The 24,571-nt window shown below is 36.8% G+C and overlaps 1 long non-coding RNA gene across 1 annotated transcript in view; it reads right to left on the reverse strand.

Moving 5' to 3' along the window:
• LOC129429037 (uncharacterized) overlaps positions 1–24,571 on the reverse strand; it is a 164,327-nt gene that overhangs the window by 127,060 nt on the left and 12,696 nt on the right. The window contains exon 2 of the long non-coding RNA XR_012359099.1: positions 18,512–18,649. This is a non-coding gene — a long non-coding RNA (uncharacterized lncRNA). The remainder of the gene's footprint in view (positions 1–18,511; positions 18,650–24,571) is intronic.

Consider the following 24,571-nt stretch of genomic DNA (forward strand, 5'->3'; position numbering starts at 1 on the left):
GTTGTAGAAAGAATTAAAGGTCGTATGGATAAATGGAAATTTTTACTCCCAAAAATGTCTTATAGGGGACGCATTTTAATTATTAATAATTTGTTAGCGTCCTCTCTCTGGCATCGGTTGGTGTGTGTGGATCCTCCACCAAACTTTTTGTTTAAAATTCAATCAATTTTGGTTGATTTTTTTTGGGGACAAAATGCATTGGGTTCAAAAAGCAGTTTTGTATGTACCCAAAGAGGAGGGTGGTCATGGACTCATGCAATTGCAGAGTAGTATTGCAGCTTTTCGGCTTCAATTTGTACAGAGACTTTTGACTGGACCAGCAGACTCGAACTGGAAGTCTATTGCTTTTATGATTTTGCGGTCTTTTGAAAGTTTGGAAATGGACAAGTCTTTGTTCTGGTTGGACCCTAAAAAAATTGACTTATCCAAACTACCAATGTTTTATCGAAATGTTTTTAAGGTGTGGGCCTTGTTCACTGTGCAGAGACCCTGCAGCATACATTCTCTATACTGGTTATTACAAGAACCTTTAATTTGTGGCTCACGCTTGGATATATCTCATGAGGGACCTTGTCCTGCACTTAATGGAATTCTTCTTTCGTCTAAAATAACAACTCTTGGGCGTTTACTACTTTTAGCTGGAGAAGGTTTTAAAAGTGTTGATTTAGTTGCTGATCAGTTGGGCATTCACTCAAAACGTACAGTGGCTAAACTTCTTGAATTACGGAGTGCTGCTCTTACAGCTGAAGAAATGCATTGGTTGGAGGACTTTTTTAAGGGGTTAATTTCTCCAAACTGCCATGATCCTTTTCATGATTTACAATTATTTCCAAAGTTAGAGGATTGTAAAGGTGTGTTTTCGTACTGTAAGGATATGATGTTAATTGGGTCGAAGCCAGATTCTGGGAAAGAATTGTATAAAAGTTGTGTCAAATCTTTGAACAGAATGTTTTTAAATAATAAAGTGGATACTCCTTGGCGAATTGTTTTAAATTTAAAAGAGGGTGAAAACCCTGAATGGAGAGCGTTGTACAAGTCACCATTAATTAAGAAGCTTGGAGATTTACAGTGGAGAATTTTACAGGGTGCAATTGCAGTAAATGCTTTTATTTCTATTTTAAACCCTCATGTTAGTCACGATTGTCCATTTTGTAGGCAGAGAGAAACTGTTTTTCATGCTTTCTTGCAATGTTTTAGACTTGAGCCTTTGTTTACTGTTTTACAGAATTTATTTCTGTGTTTTGGTGAGACTTTTTCTAATAGGATTTTTATTTGTGGTTTCAGATATGTGCTGCAAAAGCGTTTTAAATGTCAACTTGTGAACTTTTTATTAGGTCAGGCTAAAATGGCTGTTTATAATACCAGGAAGCACAAAATTGAGCGAGATATGAGTTATGATATATTATCAGTTTTTTTTAACTCAGTTAAATCTAGGATCCTTATTGACTTTAGATATTTTAAAGCAATGAATGATCTTCTTTCCTTTGAATTGATTTGGTGTTATGGAGGAGCTCTGTGTATGGTTATTGAAGATGATTTCGTCTTTGCTCCTATGTTGGCTTAATTTTTTTGTTTTTTCTGTTACTATTATTATATTTTTTTTCCTTTGTTGTTTCTGATTTGAGGTTATGAATTTGTATTGGTTTGTAATAAAGGTTTTTTGAAAATTCAAAAAAAAAAAAATCTCTCTCTATCGTTCAATAATTGAAGTGAAGTGACGTGAACTTCACTCTTCCTCCCACGCTTGCTCTCGCTGGATAATTGTTACATGTACATTCTCTAAAACAATGTCATCACCATTACAAAAAAGTTGTTTTAACAAAGCATTGTTTTGAAGTAGGACCATACTGACTAAACAAACCAAATTTACTTACTCGTTTCTGAGAATTTACAAGATTCTGATGTTTTATTGAACATGTTTTGTCACCCGCATGGTGATAAGTGTTTCCTTTAGTTGGGTAGTTTGACTCTGTTTTTATATTGTAGTGTGTGTGCGCTTGATGATGGTGTTTTTTAAAACACATTATTATTGCACCAAGTATTTGTTATCAATGCAACTTAATTGTGGCTTCACATTAATTAAAGCACAGGTAAAACATTATAAATTTTGTTTAAAATTAAACTTCTATCTCAGTTTTGTTTGGAGCTGCAATAAACACACTTCGGTGCATAATGCTGCCTACAATAACGGAAAATGAAACCTCATGGCTGTAATCAAAAATATAAAGTCTACAATTTTTTGACACAGATGCAGACACCAAGAACCAGCCCACGAATCACAACGATGGTGAGTTTTCTAAATGTTGCAATGCATTGCACCAGCGTATTATAAAAACTCACGAGTCCAGAGAGTGTCACCACTGTTGTGATTCATGGGGTCATTCTTGATGTCTGCATATGTGACAATAACATCTGGACTTTTAATTTTATAAGTGCTTCCCAGTGGTGGTATGAACCTAAATAATACATTGGATGTGACACCTAGTGATGGGGAAATGAAGCTTCGAATGAAGCACCAATACTTCTCTTACTGTTTCGAACCATGATTCGAAGCCTCAACGAGGGTGTCGAAAACAGCGCCATCTTTTGGTTAATAAAACATATAGCAGTTGCTTCTGGAAAAAGCTCCGTCAATGAAGCAACAAGCTGATGAAATTCAGATGAATATTAATATTATGTGTACAAATAAAGCTTAGACAACATGTGTGTAAATGGTCAATATAATAAATGTATTTACTCATTAAAGGGTGGCAATAAATTCCAGTATGAGTTAATATTCATATGATTCAATACTGTATTGTACAGAATAATGTTCACATGCATATAATAACAGACGCGCACACAAGTATAAATAAATACAATATTATACAGTATTATGTGGGACCAAAATGTGAATAAGGCAAATAACTCATAAAAAACCTCTAGGGTTCGAACCTTCTGACACGCAAAGCGAAGCGCGCACGTGACTAAGCAGAAAGTGAAGCTTCGTTTGTCATTGGTCACGTGATTTCAACGTTAACAACACAAGCTTCGAATCAAAGCTTCATCTGGCACGCCCACTTTTGCTCGACACAAGCTCCGAAGCCTCGCTTCAAATGTAACATCACTAGTGACACCTCAAAACAACTGAGAAATGGAGACAACACCACACGGCCTACAAAATTAACTTACAGACTTCACATATGTGGTATTACTGTTGGTAAGCTTTCAGTGAAGTTGTAAGATCCACGTGAGTTTTGATTACAACAAATTTTCTTTGCAACAAATAACATGCTTTAGCAAACACTCTTACAAAGACCAAACACTATTATAAAAAGACAAAGAGTCAAACTACCCAACTAAAGGAATCATTGATCGTCATTATGGTGACAAAAGATTTTCAATACAGTTTTTCTGAATTGCTAAAACCCATTTTTTGAAACCATCACTCATTTTCTCAAAACCTAAAACACAAAACCCAATTTCAAACACAATTTACAGAACCCCTGACTCTTCTAGCAAAATCAAACAATTCCTTCAAAACCATTTCACTTGTACTCAAAATCAAACTAAGCTTTCAAATCATACACACATAAGTCTATAATATAAAACAATACAGAGCATCCATTAGACAATACCTTAAAAAATGGAAAACACAACATTCAGACATCTGCTTACAGAAAAATACATGTTTATTGTACATAACAACACACTTGACAAATACTGTTAAAAATCTATTTTACTGTAATCGTAAGTTTAGTTGAGTGAGTATACAGTAGTGAATACTTTACTGTAAGTACTGCAAGTAATAGTAAGTTTTCAATATTACTGTAAGCAGCACTTGTATTTTGTAAAAAGTCAACAATCCAACTGCAATTTTTGCCAATTGCATCATCTCTGCAGAGGCAAAGATTTCATCTAAATGTTGGGGGGGGCAATAAACATAAAATTTTTCAAGAACAATTTTTGAAGGGGACACCAATAATACAGGCAAAATTGTACTTGCAAGGAAATGTGTACAGATAGAAAACGTTTCTCTTTCTCTATGAGCGGACGCAAATTTAATTTTAATACATATGAATGCAGAGGTGAAAAGAGTAATAAAATATTCTACTTAAGTAAAAGTAAAGTTACTTTAATAATATTTTACTTAAGTAAAAGTAAAGTTACTGGTCTAAAAATCTACTCAAGTAAAAGTAAGTTGTTTTAATTTTAAGAGTAAAAGTTACTTTTTTACAGCGGGGAGAGGTTTCTAGTATAGTTCACAAAGGAAGGATATATACATCTCAAACTAGGTTTTTAATTGTAAACATCTTTACAATAAAAGTGCAATAACAAATGTTAATAAAATAAAAAGATTTTTTATAAGACACATTTATGGAATTATTTAATGATTTTTACAGGTGAGTTATGCACTTTTGAAGCAAAAATAATATGAGGTCAGCAGCTAGTAAACACAATCATTATAGTAAGGTTGTAATTGATGTATTGCTGGTAACATACATTATGTTATCAAACTATATACATAAATGAGCATATAATGAGATGAGTACCATGGCTATACACTATACATCCTTTACACGTTTATTGTAAATTGTGTACCTGATGTCTTTCAATCTCTCTCTCTCTCTCTCTCTCTCTCTCTCTCTCTCTCTCTCTCTCTATCTATCTCTCTCTCTGCAATGTCTAATGATCTGCACATTCTCGAGGACGTTCTTAAGTTGTTTGACTTGACGCGAAGCTGCTAGACCTCGGAAGATAATGCGCATGTATTAAAAACGCGTCGTGCAAATTAGCGGTTAAAACACGGTCGGCAATTCTCAAACTCCGTACTCAAGAGCATGAACCCTACCTGAATGAAACAATCGCTTTGCATCAATGGCCAGGGGTTTCTTTCGTAAGAATTGAATTGAGGGTCTGCATTAGCCCGCGCCTGTCTCGTCCCTCTCCATGGTTCTTTTTGCGCGTTCCCCCGCCCATCAATCAATCATCCATGTAGCGAAGTACCCTACAATACTTTAAACATACTTAATTAAAAGTAAAGTACAGATTTTAAAAACTACTCAAAGTAAAAGTACACAAAAAAACTCAGTTACAGCAAGGTGAGTAAATGTAATTTGTTACTTTCAGCTCTGCCTCACCTCTGCATGAATGCATAAAAATGTTTTCTTGATCATTTATCTGCTTCTGTTCTCAGAAAACGAAATATGTTCATGTTTATATGTCAAAATAGTCCAGTTTTAAAGCATATGAGGATAAACTGATAATTGATGGGAAATATTTTGTATATAGCTGATTAACGCGATGGCTCCATACACTTCTCTACCACCGGACTGTGTGTCGGTGGTGAGGCAAAAGGGGTGTTGGCAGTGGACCAAACCACTGTGAGTCAAGGGAGGGGGAATCAAAATTTTTAAACGTTTTTTGTTGTTGTTCCGTTTGCATTTGTATTGTTTCACTTCTTACACAACTATTTTAAGTATTATAAATCATTAAATTATTTTCAATACACATATTTTAATGATATTTTAGGGGGGACAACCCTCAGATAGGGGGGGTCCTGTCCCCCCGACCCCCCCCCCCCCCCCGGGATTTCCGCCCATGCATCTCTGGTGTCATTTACTTCCTCATACTCTTCATCTGCCTCTCAGACTGTTTCCAATCCACACAATTGGAAAAAATACCACTAGATAAAAGTGTGTAGAATTTTGAGTTGTTGTGTTTACTCGATGATAACGGTGTTGTAGTCGTGTTCAACTTTTGCCTGCCTGTGTTTAGCATTTATAAAACAAGTGCATTGCAGTGTGAAATGTGTGTTTTAGTGAGAAGTTTGTGTTTAGAGTTTTGCAAAAAGAGTGCATGATTTGACAAAAGGGTTTAGGCCACTATGAATTTGGTTCAGAGATTGGGGTTTAGTGTTTTAGCAATTCAGAAAAACTGTAAAACATCAGCATATACATCTCTGTTAATTAAAGAGAGAGAGAGAGAGAGAGAGAGAGAGAGAGAGAGAGAGAGAGAGAGAGAGAGAGAAAGAGAGACAGCATTTAAGGTGGAACTTCATCTATGAGCAGTGCTATGTTTTTGACCACTCATTCATATATAAAGATAACATTATTTTAACACCTTAACAAAATATTCTACAAAAATACACGTGATGTTTATGTTTTTTTTTACTTAGAACTCATAGACCACATTTGTATAAAATATTTTTGTTTTGATTTCCCGAACCCCTTTTGGACGTCTACCTACGTCCAAGAGGGGTCATTGTCAGACATCCAGATACTGTACCAGATTTGCATATTGTATAGTCATACAGATAAGGTCCTGGACCAACCGACCCAATATAGACATGATCCGCACATCGGGCAGACGTCTCATGTTTGTTGGGAACTTGTGATAGCCTGGCTAACACTAGTCTCAAAGAGAATGAGACGTGGTTTGGGAACCACATGCTCATTTTCTCGTATTGGTTTACAAATGCCCAGGGGCCTCATGTATAAAACTTTGCTTAGATTCCAGCTTTAAAGTGTGCGTAAGCACATAAGGTAGAATTTGCGTACGCTCAAAAGTTTTCAGATTTTAATAAAACCATGCGTACTCCAGAAATTGCACAAAATTCCATTCATAAAGCCCAGTGAGCGGAAGATTGTGCGTACGTGCGTCCCGCCCCCATCTCCTCCCCGAAACAACCATATATGGAGCGTACAACCCTTAGTTTTACTTTGCATAATGTGGTCTGCATATCATTTTAATATGGATCGACATTACAAAACGCAAGTAAAATATCGTAAAAATATATTTTTAGATTCAAAATAATAAAAAAATGCATATATTTGCTTAAATATATTTTGAAATATGTTTACAAAAATATACTTTCCACAAGTAAATATATTTTAAAACATTAAAACATATATTAAGCCCTTCATATATTTGAATTCAAGGAAATATATTCACATCGCATTGGAAAAAAAACGTTATGTTACGAACCTGTAAACAAAATAGGTCTAAAAAGATTAAAATTAAATAGTTTCAACTTAAAAAATATACTTTATAAAATTAACTTATTTAGCATATGTTTAAAATATACTTTTGTTTTGGCCAGCGAAATATTTTTTTTTGCCTAATGGATTTTTTATGAAATTATAATAACACTGTTTAAACACTGGCATTGTCAAAGTTGATACTGGTTTCACATATGGCCAGACAGGTGTCATTATATTTAAAAAAAATTAGTGGAAAACAAACTCAGAAGGAGATTAAATGTTTTTGACCAGCGGATGGTGGAGATCGTTTCGGGTCCTGTTTGTCTTTAACTCAGGCGGCAAGTGCATCAATTATACCATTGGACTTAATAAATAAGACTGCAATATTACATAGCCTACCTTACAGAGAATAGGCTGCTATAGGCAAGTAGATGAGGCGAGCCCAGCATATAAAAGTTTCGCTTTAAGTGTTTTCCATAATAAAACATAAAGACAATGATGTTTTTACTTTTCATCTGTTAAATATTTGCTACTCATAGGTACAGGTGCGACAGATGCAATTTGAGTGCTAACCTTCATGAATGAAACAAGAATATTACAACTAAATGTGTATAAAAACAAGAACAGAGTTTGTGTTGTTTCACTCCGCTCAAAAAGAATGTATACGCACAGTGAAGAGCATCCGTACGGTGCGCAGTTATTTACGCCAAGTTTATTTTTTATAAATCCCGATATGTGCGTAGAATATTGCGTACGCATATTTCTATGCCCATTTTGTGCGTACGCAACGTTTATACATCAGGCCCCAGAGTCGTTTATTGGGCGCTACGAATGTCTATCAAATGCACGTAGGTGTTTTCCTTACTCAAACATGTTCAGAGGGCAGAAAGAATGTGATTGGTTCACAAAAACGACCAATCAAAATGCTCGTTACTGGTTTAAGCCCTCGGCGGAGCCTCCAAGGCAGCTTTTGCAGTGAAGCAGTTCGAGCTCACCGTTGGTCAGATGAGTAGCGCAGATATGGTAAGATAGGAATGAGAATGTTTTTGAATTCAGTTCGAAATGTTTCGAGCATTTAAGTGACACGATTTCACGTGTCCGTGGCACGTATTGGTTATTTAATTGTTTTTCCTTTTCTTACCATTGTTGCTTGGGATTGGGGTTGGTTGTTCTCAATAAAGACATAAAAGATCAGGATGTTTCTGTGTAATTAATTTTTTCACACGTTTGTCAATACACTTGACTAATGTGCTTGTATTAAGTACCCCTTGGTCCAAGTACCCCGTGGGGTACTTGGAAATGCAATGGAAATGCACCATAAGATAAAGATCACATTTAATGACAAATTTATTCAGAAAACCATGAAATTTTAAAAGGTTCACATACGTTTATGGTGTAATTAGCATTTCTGGTACAACATTCTGGAAACATGGTCCTGTTTCATGGTCCCCTTAAGCACTGTGTGTTTCTGTAATGTTTTTTTACGGCCATTTAATGTTTATTGTTGTAGGATGGTTATTGTTTATATATTATATATATTATTTTTCTTTTTTTTCAAATGTTTTAGTATGTTTTTTAAAAAAGTGATCCTTCACTGTCTTTGTTAATATTAATACATGCTGCAATTTATTTTTTAAACACTTTTGGATGGTTTGTTGTATCTTTTTTACACATAGGGTCAAGTTTATTTGGTTTGCTTTAGGCTTACTTGTAGCATTGCTACGGCTTGCTTGTGGCCCAGACCTGGCAAACAGGAGTAGACCGCACAAGTGCCATCATTCCATGTGGTATGTGGGCCAGATGAGACTGTGTCAGGTGTGGGTCGGATCTGGGCCAGAATAAAAACAAACTGTGGCCCAGATTAGGGTCAGTTCATTTGCTTTGTTGGTGGCTGACATGTGGATTTGCTATTGCTTGTTTCTGGCTCAGATCTGGCAAACAGGAGTGGACCGCACAAGTGCCGTCATTCCATATGGTATGTGGGCCAGATGAGACCGTGTCAGGTGTGGGTCGGATCTGGTCCAGAACAAACTGTGGCCCAGATTAGGGTCAGTTCTGCTTCATTCGCTTTGTTGGTGGCTGACATGCGGATTTGCTATGGCTTGTTTCTAGCTCGGATCTGGCAAACAGGAGCGGACCACCCAAGTGCCATCATTCCATGTGGTATGTGGGCCAGATGAATGTGTTTTGTGTGGGCCAGATCTGGGCTACAAGAATTTTGTTATCTGGGGTTAGAACAACTTTCTATTACATAAAATGACATCCTCACCCTAACCCAACTATAACCCCAAGCAAGAACAATTAAAATTTCTGACAAATAAACAATGCCATTCTAACCCAAACCCATCTTTATCCTCATGCGAAAACAGTTTAAAAATGTGATGAAAACCACAAATCTAATCCCAATCCCAATTGACATTGGTTTGAGAAAAGGAAAAAAATTGAATAACCTATATGTGAAACTGGCATGAAAAAGAAAGTCATGCCACGGACACATGAAAACGCGTCACTTAAAAGCTTGAAACGTTTCGAGCTGAATTAAAAAACAGTCTCATTCCTATCTTACCATATCTGCGCTACTCATCTGACCAACGGTGATCTTGAACTGCTTCACTGCAGAAGCTGCCTTGGAGGCTCCGCCGAGGGCTTAAACCAGTAACGAGCATTTTGATTGGTCGTTTTTGTGAACCAATCACATTCTTTCTGCCCTCAGAACATGTTTGAGTATTGCTGAGTTTACACCAAACACGTTTTGGGCGTCAAAATTATTGTTGTAACAATTTTTCAACATGTGTTAGAAAATAACATTTTAATCCTTTCTATGACATTTAATATTTTTATTTTTAGCACTTTTATCTCTAAAAGTCTGATTTTACATTGCTCTTACAACATTGCTTCTTCCCTCTTCTGCCTCAGTTTCTTTACCATCCTGTCGGGTTCATTACAAAAATAGACAATTTTGTTTTAGCACGTTATACCATTCCCTACTGAAAAATCCAGCCAAGACCAGCATAAGCTGGTGAGCTGGTCTGAGCTGGTCTCAAAACTTGGTTTTAACATGTCTCCCAGCTTGGTTTTAGCAGGTATTGCTGGTGTAGTAAGCTGGTCTAGCTGTGTTTTGGTCACTTTTTAAGCTGGTCTAGCTGGACTTAGCTACTGCCACCTTAAACCAGCTAAAACCAGCTACGAGCCCATGCTGGTCCTTGCTGTATCCCCCAGCAGGACTGAGCAGCTACAGGCTACAATCATTCTGAAATCATTTTAATACTGAGGTAACTGCTTTAACAATCTTTCACATGTTTACATTTTGACATAACAATCATAACTTTCTGTAAACACACTTTTTTTGGGTATGATAGGTTAGTTCGTTTTTACTATTTTTTTATCTTAATGCTTGCTTAATATCAGGAACTAAGAAGCTAGCACTGCTGGCTAGTGTGGTGTCTAACTATGAAAACAATCTCCTCAGCAAGACCTAAAAAAAGACTGCCCCTACTGAAAAATCCAGCAAAGACCAGCATAAGCTGGTAGCTGATTTTAGCTGGTTTAAGGTGGCAGTAGCTGGTGTAAGCTGATCTAACCAGGTCTAACCACCCTGGCAAAGCTGGTCAAGCTGGTGGGTCAGCTGGTCTTCCAGCATGACAAGATAAGTCCAGCTAGACCAGCTTAAAAAGTGACCAAAACACAGCTAGACCAGCTTAAAAAGTGACCAAAACAAAGCTAGACCAGCTTAAAAAGTGACCAAAACATAGCTAGACCAGCTTAAAAAGTGACCAAAACACAGCTAGACCAGCTTTAAAAGTGACCAAAACACAGCTAGACCAGCTTAAAAAGTGACCAAAACACAGCTAGACCAGCTTTAAAAGTGACCAAAAGACAGCTAGACCAGCTTGCTATACCAGCAATACCAGCAAAAACTGGGAGACCAGCTAAAACCATCTCACCAGCTTAAGCTGGATTTTACAGTAGGGTGAACTTGCCTAAAATTCGGGCTGTCGATCTTAGTGGTTTCTTAAAAACTTTGCGTTGCGTGCCATAATCCTCAGAGATATTGTGTGTCTGTGATTTTTCCTGTCGTCAAGGACAAAGCCGGCAACACCACATATAGGGACAGTTTCACAGACAGGGATTAGACTAGTCCTAGAATAAAATAAATGTAAGAGCTGTCAAAACTGAAAACAACTTGCACTGACATATCTTAAAATACATCAGTGCCCTTTGTTTAGCCTCAAAATGCACACAAGTAATACTTTTAGTAAGGCATGTTTGTTAAATATTTTCTAATGAAACTAAGTTCTAGTTCTGGCTTAAGCTAATCCCTGTTCAAGAAACCATCCCATAAAGTTGATCCTGATTGGTCCCCTTCTGTGCATTCAAAGTGCTTATTAGCTCACGCAGATAGAACCTTATAGAGCTAACTTAGAGTTCGATTTTGTAGATAGAACCTTTTTGTTTTTTTAATAAAACGTTCCAAAATGTACAAAACTTAAAATAAAACATCACATAATGTAAATAAGTTGTCACAGAGTAAGAATATGTGAATAACTCAATTTTGACAAAAATGTTAGATAGAACCTTATAATTCCAAGGGGACGATATCACTCCGAGTGACTGCGTGAGTGAGTGACTCCGGGCGGGCTGCCACCACAGCAGCAGGCAGGCTCCTGCTTGGTTAACGTGGCGCGAAATTCAGCCAAAGTTCAAATTTTTCAACTTGGGCGTCAGCCGCAAATTCGCGTGAACCGCAAAATGCACAAAAGCACCATTCGCGCGTACAGCGCACAACGCTCAATTTGCGCCTTTCGCGCGAGCTTCACGCGCGAATGAGGCGGAAACGCGTCTTCCACTCCGCGCCGAATGCCTCTTCCGCCTCCACCTCCTGACCCGCGTCTGCACATTGACTTAACATTGAAATCACTCGCGCTTCACGCCTGTACCGCGGTTGGTGTAAACGCACCATCAGGAAAACTCCTATCTACCTATCAAATGCATCTGTACGTAGCTCATAGCCAATTGTTTCAATTATACCAAATGATGTATGTACAGCGACATAAATTCAAGCGTCAACAACCACTTACTATCGGGTACGTGTGCACACAGCTGAAAGCTATGCAACTAAACCGGTAGCTGTATATTGATATTGAAAAGCAACACAACTTAGTGACACCCCAGCCAGCAGTGCTTGGTGGGGCAAAGGTAGTCCCCATATGGGCTTACAATATGGGCCCCAACTTGGTCTTGCACCCGGGTTCCATGCTGGCCCCATCCAGTGGTGTCAAAAGTATTCATATTCATTACTCAAGTAGAAGTATAGATACTAGGGTTTTAAAAGACTTTTGTAGAAGTTGAAGTATCAACTCAAGCTTTTTACTCAAGTAAAAGTGAAAAAGTACTGGTTTCAAAACTACTTAAAGTATAAAAGTAAAAGTAATGTAAGGAAAAAAATGTCATTAGAGAAAAAAGCCTAGGCCGCACCACAGGGGCCTTCCCTATCTCCTCTAAAAAATGTTTCTAAAGGCCATAATAACTATAGTGTTATTAAAATGTTAATGTTAAAAAATTTGGGATGCACTAGGGCCAGGGGTAGGCAACGTCAGTCCTGGAGTGCCGATTTCCTGCAGATTAGCTCCAACCCTTATAAAACCTTGGTTACCTGTAGTTTCAGGTGACTTTAACCTTTATTAGTTTGTTCAAGTGTCCTTGATTAGACCTGGAGCTAAACACTGCAGGACATCGGCACTCCATGTTGCCTACCCCTGCACTAGGCTATCTGTTTCAACCACATACGGTATATGCCCATTAAAAATGAACGCATTTCAATACAATGCAAACAAATACATTAAAGCAGTGGTTCTCAAACTGGATGTCGCCAGATGGTGCCAGGGGCCCCAGTTTTATAATATTTTATGAAATACATTACTTTATTATAAATTCTGTGTAATTAAACCTCAGAAAAATAAGGCTACTAAACAAAAGCAATAAATTGTATAATTTAAAACGTTTTGTTTAATTCAAATTTTAAGTTTTAGAATATTTATGTCAATCCACTGTACACAAGGGAGGCCGCAAAAAATGTTTGATAACAACTGCATTAAAGATCCATATATGTGTACTGCTGAGCATTAACATGTGTTCCATAGAGAGGAAGATATAATGACTAGTTGCCTATAAATATTGTAATGGTGCAAAAAGTCAATCTTCAGAGCAGTGCCGCTGGTGGCCAAACTTTTACAGTGGTGCCCTCTTAAGTTAAAAAAACAACAAAATCACACAACTATAGTATGTGTGAGAATACAAATATGCTATTGTTATCATTTATAATTGTATTTTGACAGCAACACAAACTACAATTATACAAATATGCAATTATATATTATAGCCTATATTTCTGCATCTGTACTTGTGTAGCTAATGGACTTTAGTATACTTTACTTTAGTCAGTATATATCCAAGCAATTTTGGAGAATTACTAAATGTCTTTATTGTAAGTAAATTAAAAGTCAGGTTGAAGGAAACAGCCGATGTCTATTAACAAAAGCAAAAGTTGGTATGTATGGTTATGTGTTTCATTGATTTAACACTCAAGCATTCAGTTAAGTAGGTTTTGTTAATGCAAATAAAATTTACGGCAGTTATTAGCATATACAAAACAACAATGTCTTTAGCCTAGATATCTTTGCCATGCTTCAAAACGCAACGCAGCACAATGTCATTTAAGTTGAACAACTGAAGTTACATGATATAATTGTTACACTATTTAAATCACACAGATGAGTTGGTGCCAGCCGCCAGCTATACATTTATACAGGCTTGTGAATGTGAACTGACCTGAAAGTGATGCGCGAGTTTTATTTCGTACTTTTCCATTTGAAGACAGAATGCCGCGTTCTGTTACTGTACAAACAGATGGCGGATGATATCAAAGCATCGCGAGGGGAGACACTCTGCATGCTTTCTAATCGCTCTCGCGGTTCTTTTATGTTTCTCTGTGCAGCGCTATCGAACAAACTTTTGATCATCTGCAGTCAGCTGGGGGGCGGGGATTGCGTACAAACCAATAGGGAGTCGAAATGGTGTATGTTTATACTTCTCATCCAACCACAATCGGATTCATCTGGATGATGCAATTTATCAAGATAGGTTTTTTTAACGATGACAAGCCGGAATGTAAAAAAAGAAAACAAGTTGAAATTAATAGAAGTAACGAGGCGATTTTTAAAATGTAAGGAGTAGAAAGTACAGATAATTGCGTGAAAATGTAAGGAGTAGAAGTAAAAAGTCGTCTGAAAAATAATTACTCAAGTAAAGTATAGATACCCAAAATATCTACTTAAGTAAGGTAACGAAGTATTTGTACTTCGTTACTTGACACCTCTGGCCCCATCTGATTTAGCCCACATGAGCCTTCTGTAGAAACTAAAGCCAATGTGGAATAAACCAAAGCCAAGTAGGGGTGTGGTTGGGTTGAAGAATTGATGAAGTTAATGAGACAATGAAGAGATGAATGAAGTGATGATTGACCATTAATGATAAACACCTGCTGTTAATAAACAGAATTACTTAAGAAAGATGAATAAGAAGAGAATAAAGAGAAAAGACCAGCAGAACCACAACAACTACGAAAAATAAATAAACATTTCTTGGTGGAGCCAATGTAGACAGCAAAATCCCCAGTGTTAAATTAACATTAACACTGCTTAATGTTTATATAGATCCACACTACAGAGTGTTAAAAAAGAACACTGAAGCATCTTACATCTTACTTGTCCCACACTCTAAAAAAATAATCCGTAAAAAAACGGATAATGTCCTGGCAGAAAATTACCGGCACTTTTTCCGTTATGTTCACAGACATTTCTGTTTATTCAAAAACTGAACATTCTGTAGATTTACAGAACACTGTCCATAGATTTACAGAACATTGTCCGTAACCTTTAGGGACACCTCAATCCGCCCACGAAACGCAACAATGGTGACAATCAACAACAAAGCCCCACGCCGCAACGCACGCTGGGCACCAGGATTGTAGAAAACTCTCTTAACATTTACTCTCACCATTGTTGAGATTTGTATCCAAAGTATTGATGTCTCTGAAGCAAAAACCACAGTTAACAAACTTTCAGCCATCTTATTCAATACAGTATATTTACAGATCAGCATAGAGTGTCACCTTTATACATTTCAGTTCATTATTATTATTTTATCATTTCATTTTTAAGTGTTAGGCAGCATAAAATAAAAACACTTGCGCTTATTTGACATCATAAACAATTCTCCTTCATCAAGCAACAAACAAGTTGTAATTGCTACAAGCAAAAACACTGTTGCAATACTAACAGAGCAGAGTCAGTTGTGTGAGGGTCAAGGGACAAAAGCCTTACCTAAAGGGAACACTAATCACCATAGTGGTGACTTCGAGTGAATCTAGAACAGGCACAAACTGGAGATTTAATGTGATGGATGTTGTGGTAGATGTCAATTTGACTTACACGTCGCGTCAGAAAGAAGATTTGTCTACTAAATCACATGTGTGGATGCTGGAATAGTTTAACACTTGTATCTTGTTCTAGTAGCATTTGTTTGGAGGTTAAACATCGTCCATGTTGGAAGATAACTCTGCAAGCAGGTTGTATTTTTAGGTTTCGGACAGAGATGGTGATAGAGAGTCAATAGTGAAAGATTGCAGCAGGTGTTATTGCACCCATAATGCAACATGTTATTAAAAAAACGGATAAATGCCTGTAAAACATAAATACGGAAAATTCCTTCATATTTACACAGTACTTTGTCCGTTTTTTACAGATTTTTTTAGAGTGTACAAGTAAGCCTACGAAGGCCTTCTTATGTTTAGATGTTGGCTGTTTCATTTAAAGTCACCATTATTGTGATCAGTGTTTGTTTTAGTTGGTCTCTTGACTCTTCATTTGTCTATTCTGGCTGCTATAACTTTATCTGTTAGATTTGTTATGGTAAAGAAAAGACTATATTGCAATTCTGTTATGGTGGTTGAACATCTATAGAATGTATTTACTCATTAAGTGTTCGCTCATTTAGCAGATGTATTGTTCACTCTCATTAATTTGTTGCTACAGTATGATATCAGGCACTCTCAAAGCGGTTTGTTATTCTGAAGACTTTACAATCTGTACTTAAAGATTAACCATGGTGTAGTTAAAACACAGGAACATCAAGTCTCAGAGTATGAATCTCAACAATGGTGACAAAGAAAAATGCCAAAATGTTCATGATTTTTTTTCATGCCGCAGTGCATTCTGGGAGTCCTGGATAAGATTTGTAATTTGTTGATACCCAAAATGCATTGCAGCATGAAGCTTTTCATTTTATGGTTACCATAAAATCCATACTCTGATTCTTTATGTTTGGGTGTCTAAGTTAGACAACAGATAATTTTAAATTGTACAGTGTTTCAAGTTTCTTTAAAATGTCACACTATTAGAGTGCCAGATGTCATATTTAGTATCACATTATTGACAGAAACAATATTTTTGGTCATAAACTAAAATAGTATATCAGTCTTTTTACATGACAATATTTGAGACTATATTCTAACCACCACCATAGAATGAGACTTGACACTTTTGTCTCTTTTGTTACCATAACAAACAGGTTTTAAACACCCAACTTACAGCAACCAGAAAATAATAAATAAGTAAAAAACAAAGTCAAGAGTCCAACCAAAACAAACACTGATCACAGTGGTGGTGACTTTAAATGAAACATCTAAACCTAAGTTAATAAATAAGATGCTTCAGTTTTACTTTTTTAACACTCTGTAGTGTGGATCTATATAAACACTGAGCAGTGTTAATGTTAATTTAACTCTGGGGATTTTGCTGTCTACATTAGCTCCACCAAAGAAATGTTTATTTATTTTTTGTAGTTGTTGTGGTTCTGCTGGCCTTCTCTCTTTATTCTCTTCTTGTTCATCTTTCTTTAGTGATTCTGTTTATTAACAGCAGTTGTTTATCATTAATGGTCAATCATCACTTCATTCATCTCTTCATTATCTCATTAACTCTTTCACCGCCAGCATTTTTAAAAAAAGTTGCCAGCCACCGCCAGTGTTTTTCATGATTTTCACAAAAGTTTAATGCCTTCCAGAAAATGTTCTTCTTCAAATATATAAACATACAATATATCAAATGAAAGAACAGACCCTCTGCTTTCAAACAAAAAAAACCCCTTTTCATCCTACCTTGAGTAGTTCTCTTTTAATCAGCTTTTGAATATGGGTAGGTTTCTGCAAAAACACCACATTTTGACCAAAAAGCAGAGATAATTCCATTTTTGTGATGGACTTTTCATAGAGATCCCATTCAGAGCGATCTTTAAAACAGACACGGACATGCAGCAGCTTGCCACAGGGCAATACTTCCAGGTTTAAAAAGTTGTGGAAGGGTGCACCTGGTGGATAATAGCGGTATTGCGGAAAGACGGAAATACTCGTCATTGGCGGGAAGCGTTTTCTCTTGATTGACGAGATATCTCGTCAATGGCGGGGAAAGAGTTAACTTCATCAATTCTTCAACCCAACCACACCCATACTTGGCTTTGGTTTATTCCATATTGGCTTTAGTTTCTACAGATGGTTCATGTGGGCTAAGTCAAATGTGGCCAGCATGGAACCCGGGTGCAACACCAACTTGGGGCCCATATTGCAAGCCCATATGGGGCCTACATTGGCCTCACCAAGCACTGCTGGCTGGGCACAGACCAAGCATAATGACAATATGATGTTAATAAATACCACCTACCATTGACAAGTTAAAGGTGCAGGGTGTAAATTTTAGCGGCATCTAGTGGTGAGGTTGTAAATTGCAACCAACGGCTCAGTCCACTGCTCACCTCTTGCTTTTCAAGTTCAAGTTTAAGTTCAAGTTCGTCTGTTAAGGGCTTCTGTAGAAACATGGCGGCACAAAATGGCGGCATCCATGTAAGGGGACCCTCTGTTTATGTAGATAAAACGTCTCATTCTAAGGTAATAAACACAACGGTTCATTCTAAAAAGGTATTTTTACACCCCGATAATATAGTTTTGTGTATTATTTTGCTTTTCTGTCAAGAGATCCTTCTTAAAATTACACACTGCACCTTTAAATGGACTTTGTAGACGGCGATGCCTAGCAGGTTGGTCCTATAAAACTCTGTGGCTATCATGTCTTGCCATATCCAAACCTCCTTCTTGGATATAAAATTGTTTAACGGCAAAAATTACTCTTTTTTTAAAATAAGCTTACGTTCAAAACTACTTAGAACACTATCTAAGGCTGCATCAGAAAGTAACTTCGCTTCTGCGGCCATGTCGGATAAACAAAACTTCGGTGTGTCTCATAGACGTCCTCATTGTCTTGCTGCCCCCTCCCCATTCTGTGATTGGTTCCCTCTTTCAGGGGAAAAATTGGTCCATGGTTTCCATGCTAGACTTGCAGCGTGAATAAATTTGTGCGCAATGCAGCATATGGAAACCCAGGCTAAACTTGTGAAGTAAAGATACAAACAAAGTTACCCAGAACTGGGTTGACACTTACCATCTTGACCACTTACAACACTGGTTTCCATTGGTATTGCTGATTCGGACCCCTCTCCTTTAGCACTCAGAATTTGAACCAAGATGGTCTCCAGAATGCTTAAGCCAATAAGTATAAATATTGAACAGCAGTAAATCCCTGTGAAAACAGCAAATACACTATCAAACAAATAAATTCAATTTCTTTCACACTTCATGTAGTGTAGCTCTGGGGCCTCATTTATAAAATGCTGTGTAAAAAACATCCTACATTTGATCTTACGATCATTTATCAAAAATGCGTACGTGTGATTCATAAACCGAACGTACGCGCAGAAAACGCGCATACCCCTTTCAAATCTTTAAATCGCAAATGAACTTGACCTTGAGCGCGCAGCCGAGCAGTTTCAGATCTCTGCCTTTAAACGATGCGCAATTAATCTCAGACATATAAAAGAGCGCTTATCCATGTTTAAACCCAATTTCAAACTGCAAGAATGACTTATATTTCCAAAAACCTGCAGCAATCAGACACAAAGTGTGTTAGTGCTCAGACCCTGACGTGGCCCTAAGCCCTTTTCCACATCAAAGACAGTTTTTATAAATATGGACTTTGCCGTGGATTTTTGCCTACGCACACTTTAAGATCAAATCTGTGCATACGTACGGTTTATAAATGAGGCCCCTGGGGCCTCATTTATAAAAGTGCGACGTAGGAACTAATATTTCTAAGTTCTAACATGGAAACTTTATTGACATCACTCAAGTTAAGGCGATTATTAGTGGATCTTTCAATTCAGGGGTTTCATTTAAATATAATTTTACACGTAGGCTAAACATAATATTTGTGTCTTCAAAGTTTTGTTTCAGTTTGCCATGCCTCCTGCGCGGCGGGGTGATAAAATAAGATATTTTCGACTTTAAAATTCAAAGATCGTATCTTAAACTGTCGGAATATATTCCATTTGGATTCATTTGGATTTACAGATGTTTAACATTAAAATCGATGCATGGGAATAATTTATATTAATTTTTGAAATACCCATCACTCTTAAATGTCGCATGTCCCTTATTGTAGGATACATCAAGGCTTCACAATTTAGTTCCTTTCACGTCGTTTTAATCATTTAATTCGATCGGTCTTACTTTCATTCAATAAAGCACATGTTCTGTAACATTTACATGTGCGTTAAACACCGCGAAACAGTTTTGCTATATATTTAAATAAATTAAAGTGGAACTTGTTCGTCATGTGGTTTTATTCTCGTTGACAAGACCCTCGAGAATGCCCTGTCAGCATTGTGCTTACGTACCTTCAGCATTGGTTGAATGGCAGGCTGTCACCCTCCACCATTAAAGTAGAAATTGCTGTGATATTTCTCATCGTTAGTTCATGTTAGTTAATACATTAATGTTGACAACTGAGACTTATTGTTAGCAAAAAATGCATAGGCCCAGGTGCGCGGGAAGTGGGGGTGCTGGGGTGCTGCAGCACCCCCTGGTGGCAGAGATTTAAAACTGCGATTACAGTAAAATTATTTCTTTTAAATATCTCTTGATTTTGGTTTGTTACAAAGACATTTTGTATGCCCTGTTTTGGGTGTGTGATGAAGAGAGGGATAATTTTAGTAATTTTAAAATTATTTAATTTATTTCAGTGTGTATTAGCCAGATTCTATCAGATTCTGTCTTGATGACGTGATTGCATTCAGCCGATACGCTGTAATAGGCATAAGCATAACACACAAGCACGCACACTTACAGCCACATACTGAACGCCGAATGAGTTTATCTATCAGCTTTGCAATGTCCCAAAAGAGAAATTTTGATTTTTTTTCAATCACAGAACGCAAAATTCCCGAGGACTAGTTATTGAGGCATGTATTCCTAATACATTTTTACAATGATTCACATTGATTTACAATGGTTGCACTATATAAATAACATTTTAGTTTGCATGCGTAAAAAGTGCATGCAACAATGAAACACATATAAAACGAACAAGAATGAACTGTGGAGTGTGGTTGGCCTATATGAGACGGTCTACTACTCTTAAAATAATTTAGCATGGTTTTAGAATATATTTTAATCAAAATATGTTGGCCCATTTTGATATTTTAAACATATTCCGATGGAAAAATGCGTCCAAGCTAAGCTAGATTCAGTAAACGATTTTCTAGTTCGTCATCTTTTCAAAAATATTTAAAAATATAGCCAAATTGTTTTGCGGTGTTTAACGCACTTGTAAATGTTACAGAACATGTGCTTTATTGAATAAAAGTATAAGCGGGTGAATAAAATTATTAAAACGACGTAAAATGAACTAAATTATATATGTACAATAAGGAACATGCATACGACATTTAAAAGGTATTTCAAAAAAATTATATAAATTATTCCCATGCATCGATTTTAATGTTAAACGTCTATAAATTAAAATGAATCTATTTGGAATATATTCCGACAATTTAGGACATGATTTTGGAATTTTAAAGTCGAAAAATATCTTATTTTTACACCGCAGGAGGCATAGTGAAACAAAACTTACCCACCAAACATGAGACGTCCGCTCGACGTGCAGATCATGTCTATATTAGGTCGGTTGGTCCAGGCCCTTATCTGTATGTCTATACAACGTGCAGATCTGGTACAGTATCTGGACGTCTGACTATGACCCCTCTTGGACGTCAGGTAGAGCCATGAGGTTTCATTTTCCGTTATTGTAGGCAGCAGCATGCACTGCAGCTCCAAACAAAACTGAGATATAAGTTTAATTTTAAAGGGGTCATATGATGAAAATGTTAGCATTGCCACTTTGTAGGTTTGAGCAAAAATGTGTCGTTTTGGGTGTGTTTTTTAAAATGCAAATGAGCGGATGAAGTGCAAACACTGATCACAATGATGGTGGTTTATTGTAATTGAAACTTTATTGTGCTGTCAAGTCCAAAAATGTGTCGTTTTGGGTGTGTTTTTTAAAATGCAAATGAGCGGATGAAGTGCAAACACTGATCACAATGATGGTGGTTTATTGTAATTGAAACTTTATTGTGCTGTCAAGTCCAAAAATGTGTCGTTTTGGGTGTGTTTTTTAAAATGCAAATGAGCGGATAAAGTTCAAACACTGATCACAATGATGGTGGTTTGTTGTAATTCAAACTCAATTGTGCTGTCAAGTCCTTCTTTTCTCTCTCTTTCTCTCTGCACTAAACGGCAGTGCAGTGGTTGGAGAGTTCAGATTTAGGGGGCGGTATTATTCTAATAAGATATCCTTATGACATCATAATGAAAGCCAAATTTCAATGACCTATTTTTGCTCACACCTACAAAGTGGCAATGCCAACACCTTCATCACATGACCCCTTTAAACAAAATTTATAATGTTTTATTTGTGCTTTTAGTTCAGTTATATTATATCACCACTTCTGACCATCAATGTAATTAATGTGAAACCACAAGTAAGTTGCATTGATAACAAACAATTGGTGGAATAATAATGTGATTTAAAAAAAAAACACCATCATCAAGCACACACACTACAATATAAAAACAAAGAGTCAAACTACCCAACTAAAGGAAACACTTATCACCATGAGGGTGACAAAACATGTTCAATAAAACATCAGAATCTTGTAAATTCTCAGAATCGAGTAAGTAAATTTGGTTTGTTTAGTCAGTATGGCCCTACTTCAAAACAATGCTTTGTTAAAGGGGACATATTATGAGATTTTTTTAAAGATGTAAACTAAGTCTAAAATAGGTCTGAGCAAAAGTGTGCCGTTTTGGGTGTGTCATTTAAAATGCAAATGAGCGAATGAGTGAAACTCAATTGTGCTGTGAATTATTTTATCTCTCTCTTTCTCTCCATACTAAATGGTTGTGCTGTGGTTGGATAGTGCAGATAAAGGGGGCGGTATTACCTTATTCTGACATCACAATAAGGGCCAAATTACAATGACCTATTTTTTCACATGCTTGCAGAAAATGGTTTACCAAAACTAACTTATTGGGTTGATCTTTTTAACATTTTCTAGGTTGATAGAAGCACTGGGGACACAATTATAGCACTTAAACATGGAAAAAGTCAGATTTTCATAATATGTCCCCTTTAAAACAACTTTTTGTAATGGTGATGACATTGCTTTAGAGAATGACCATGTAACAATTATCCAGCGAGAGCAAGCGTGGGAGGAAGAGTGAAGTTCACGTCACTTCACTTCAATTATTGAACGATAGAGAGAGAGAGTAAGAAAGAGAGAGAGAGCAAAAGAGAGAGAGAGAGAGAGAGAGAGAGAGAGAGATAGCAAGATTGCAGACGCAGATGTTTAAGGTGGAACTTGTATATTTGGGAATTATCTATAAGCAATATTTTTTTTACATTTATTCATATATAAAGATTATATATACAAATATAATGTCTAAAATGGCCACATTTTAAATAGTTTTACTTTGCGTGGAGGTCCCCTTGACATCAATATTGGATGTTCAGAACAGGTCATAAAAAGACGTCATAAAAACTTTCATTCTGGCTCCTCGTGGGACGTCGAAATGACGTCTTTTTAAGACGCATTGCTCAGTGGGTAAAGACACAAATATTACATTTATGTGTAAAAATACAATTAAATGAAACCCGTGAATTGAAAGGTCCACTATAATCGCCTTAACTCGAGTAATGTCAATAAAGTTAGTATGTTAGTTTAGAAATATTAAAAACTTAACCAAAGGACAACAAAAAGGCGTACTGGGACATATGTGTACATAAACTGGTTCCATACCTCCGACTTTCCTCCAAACTTGCTCAAAGTTAATTCTCCTTTTTTTCTTTTTTCTTTACATCTTCAAACTCCATGTTGCACTTAAGCTCTACCATACCGCACAGCATGCCCGGTGCGTGATGCGTGCCAGAGGAGACTCTGCACCTGACTCGCGTTGCATTTTGTAACTTTTACAAATCATTTTGTAATTTGTGTAACTTTTTGGAGACATTTGTTACTTTGGCCTAAATATAGTATATATAATATTTCTGATTATGGCATAGCCTTCTCCCCAATTGGGCTAATAAAGTAATGATTAAAAATATGCTTATATCGGCCCGGCCCGAGGATAGTAGCGGAAAATAACGTCCTGGGCAGAGAATCTCTACTATGTTGCAATAGGCTATATAGTTTGTATGCCCTGTCAGCTCAGCTGTAGGCTACTTTATGGATGGGAGGGCCGAGTGATTTTTTTAAAAGGAGACATAGGTAGAGTGGTCTGCAGAATACAGAGCTTGTGAACAACATTAGAATTCTATAACTCTATTCTATTCTCTATTCTTTATTTAACATAACAGCCATTAATGCACAGATGAGATGTGTTATAAATGCATGATATGCAACTTCACAGTAAAATCCCTGTTGTTAAATTAAAGGGGTCATATGATGAAAATGTTAGCATTGCCACTTTGTAGGTGTGAGCAAAAATAGGTCATTGAAATTTGGCTTTCATTATGATGTCATAAGGATATCTTATTAGAATAATACCGCCTCCTTAATCTGAACTCTCCAACCACTGCACTGCCGTTTAGTGCAGAGAGAAAGAGAGAGAAAAGAAGGACTTGACAGCACAATTGAGTTTGAATTACAACAAACCACCATCATTGTGATCAGTGTTTGCACTTTATCCGCTCATTTGCATTTAAAAAAACACACCCAAAACGACACATTTTTGGACTTGACAGCACAATAGAGTTTCAATTACAACAAACCACCATCATTGTGATCAGTGTTTGCACTTCATCCGCTCATTTGCATTTTAAAAAACACACCCAAAACGACACATTTTTGCTCGGGCCTACGGGGTGGCGATGCTGACATTTTCATCATATGACCCCTTTAACACCGGCTCTGTGTTTATATGGGTACCACCAGCAGGGTGTTAAAAGTAACACCGAAGCAGTGTTAGAGTTAATTAGATACTTTATCAATCATTTGAGTGATTATTTGATTATTGAAGACACCTGGTGATAATGAGCCGAACTACAACTACAACCAGTCACTGAGTGCGTTTACATGCACAGTCTTACGCAGATTATGCTTACTAAACG

The sequence above is a fragment of the Misgurnus anguillicaudatus genome, chromosome 19 (assembly GCF_027580225.2).
Source record: "Misgurnus anguillicaudatus chromosome 19, ASM2758022v2, whole genome shotgun sequence".
NCBI classification, from domain to species: domain Eukaryota; kingdom Metazoa; phylum Chordata; class Actinopteri; order Cypriniformes; family Cobitidae; genus Misgurnus; species Misgurnus anguillicaudatus.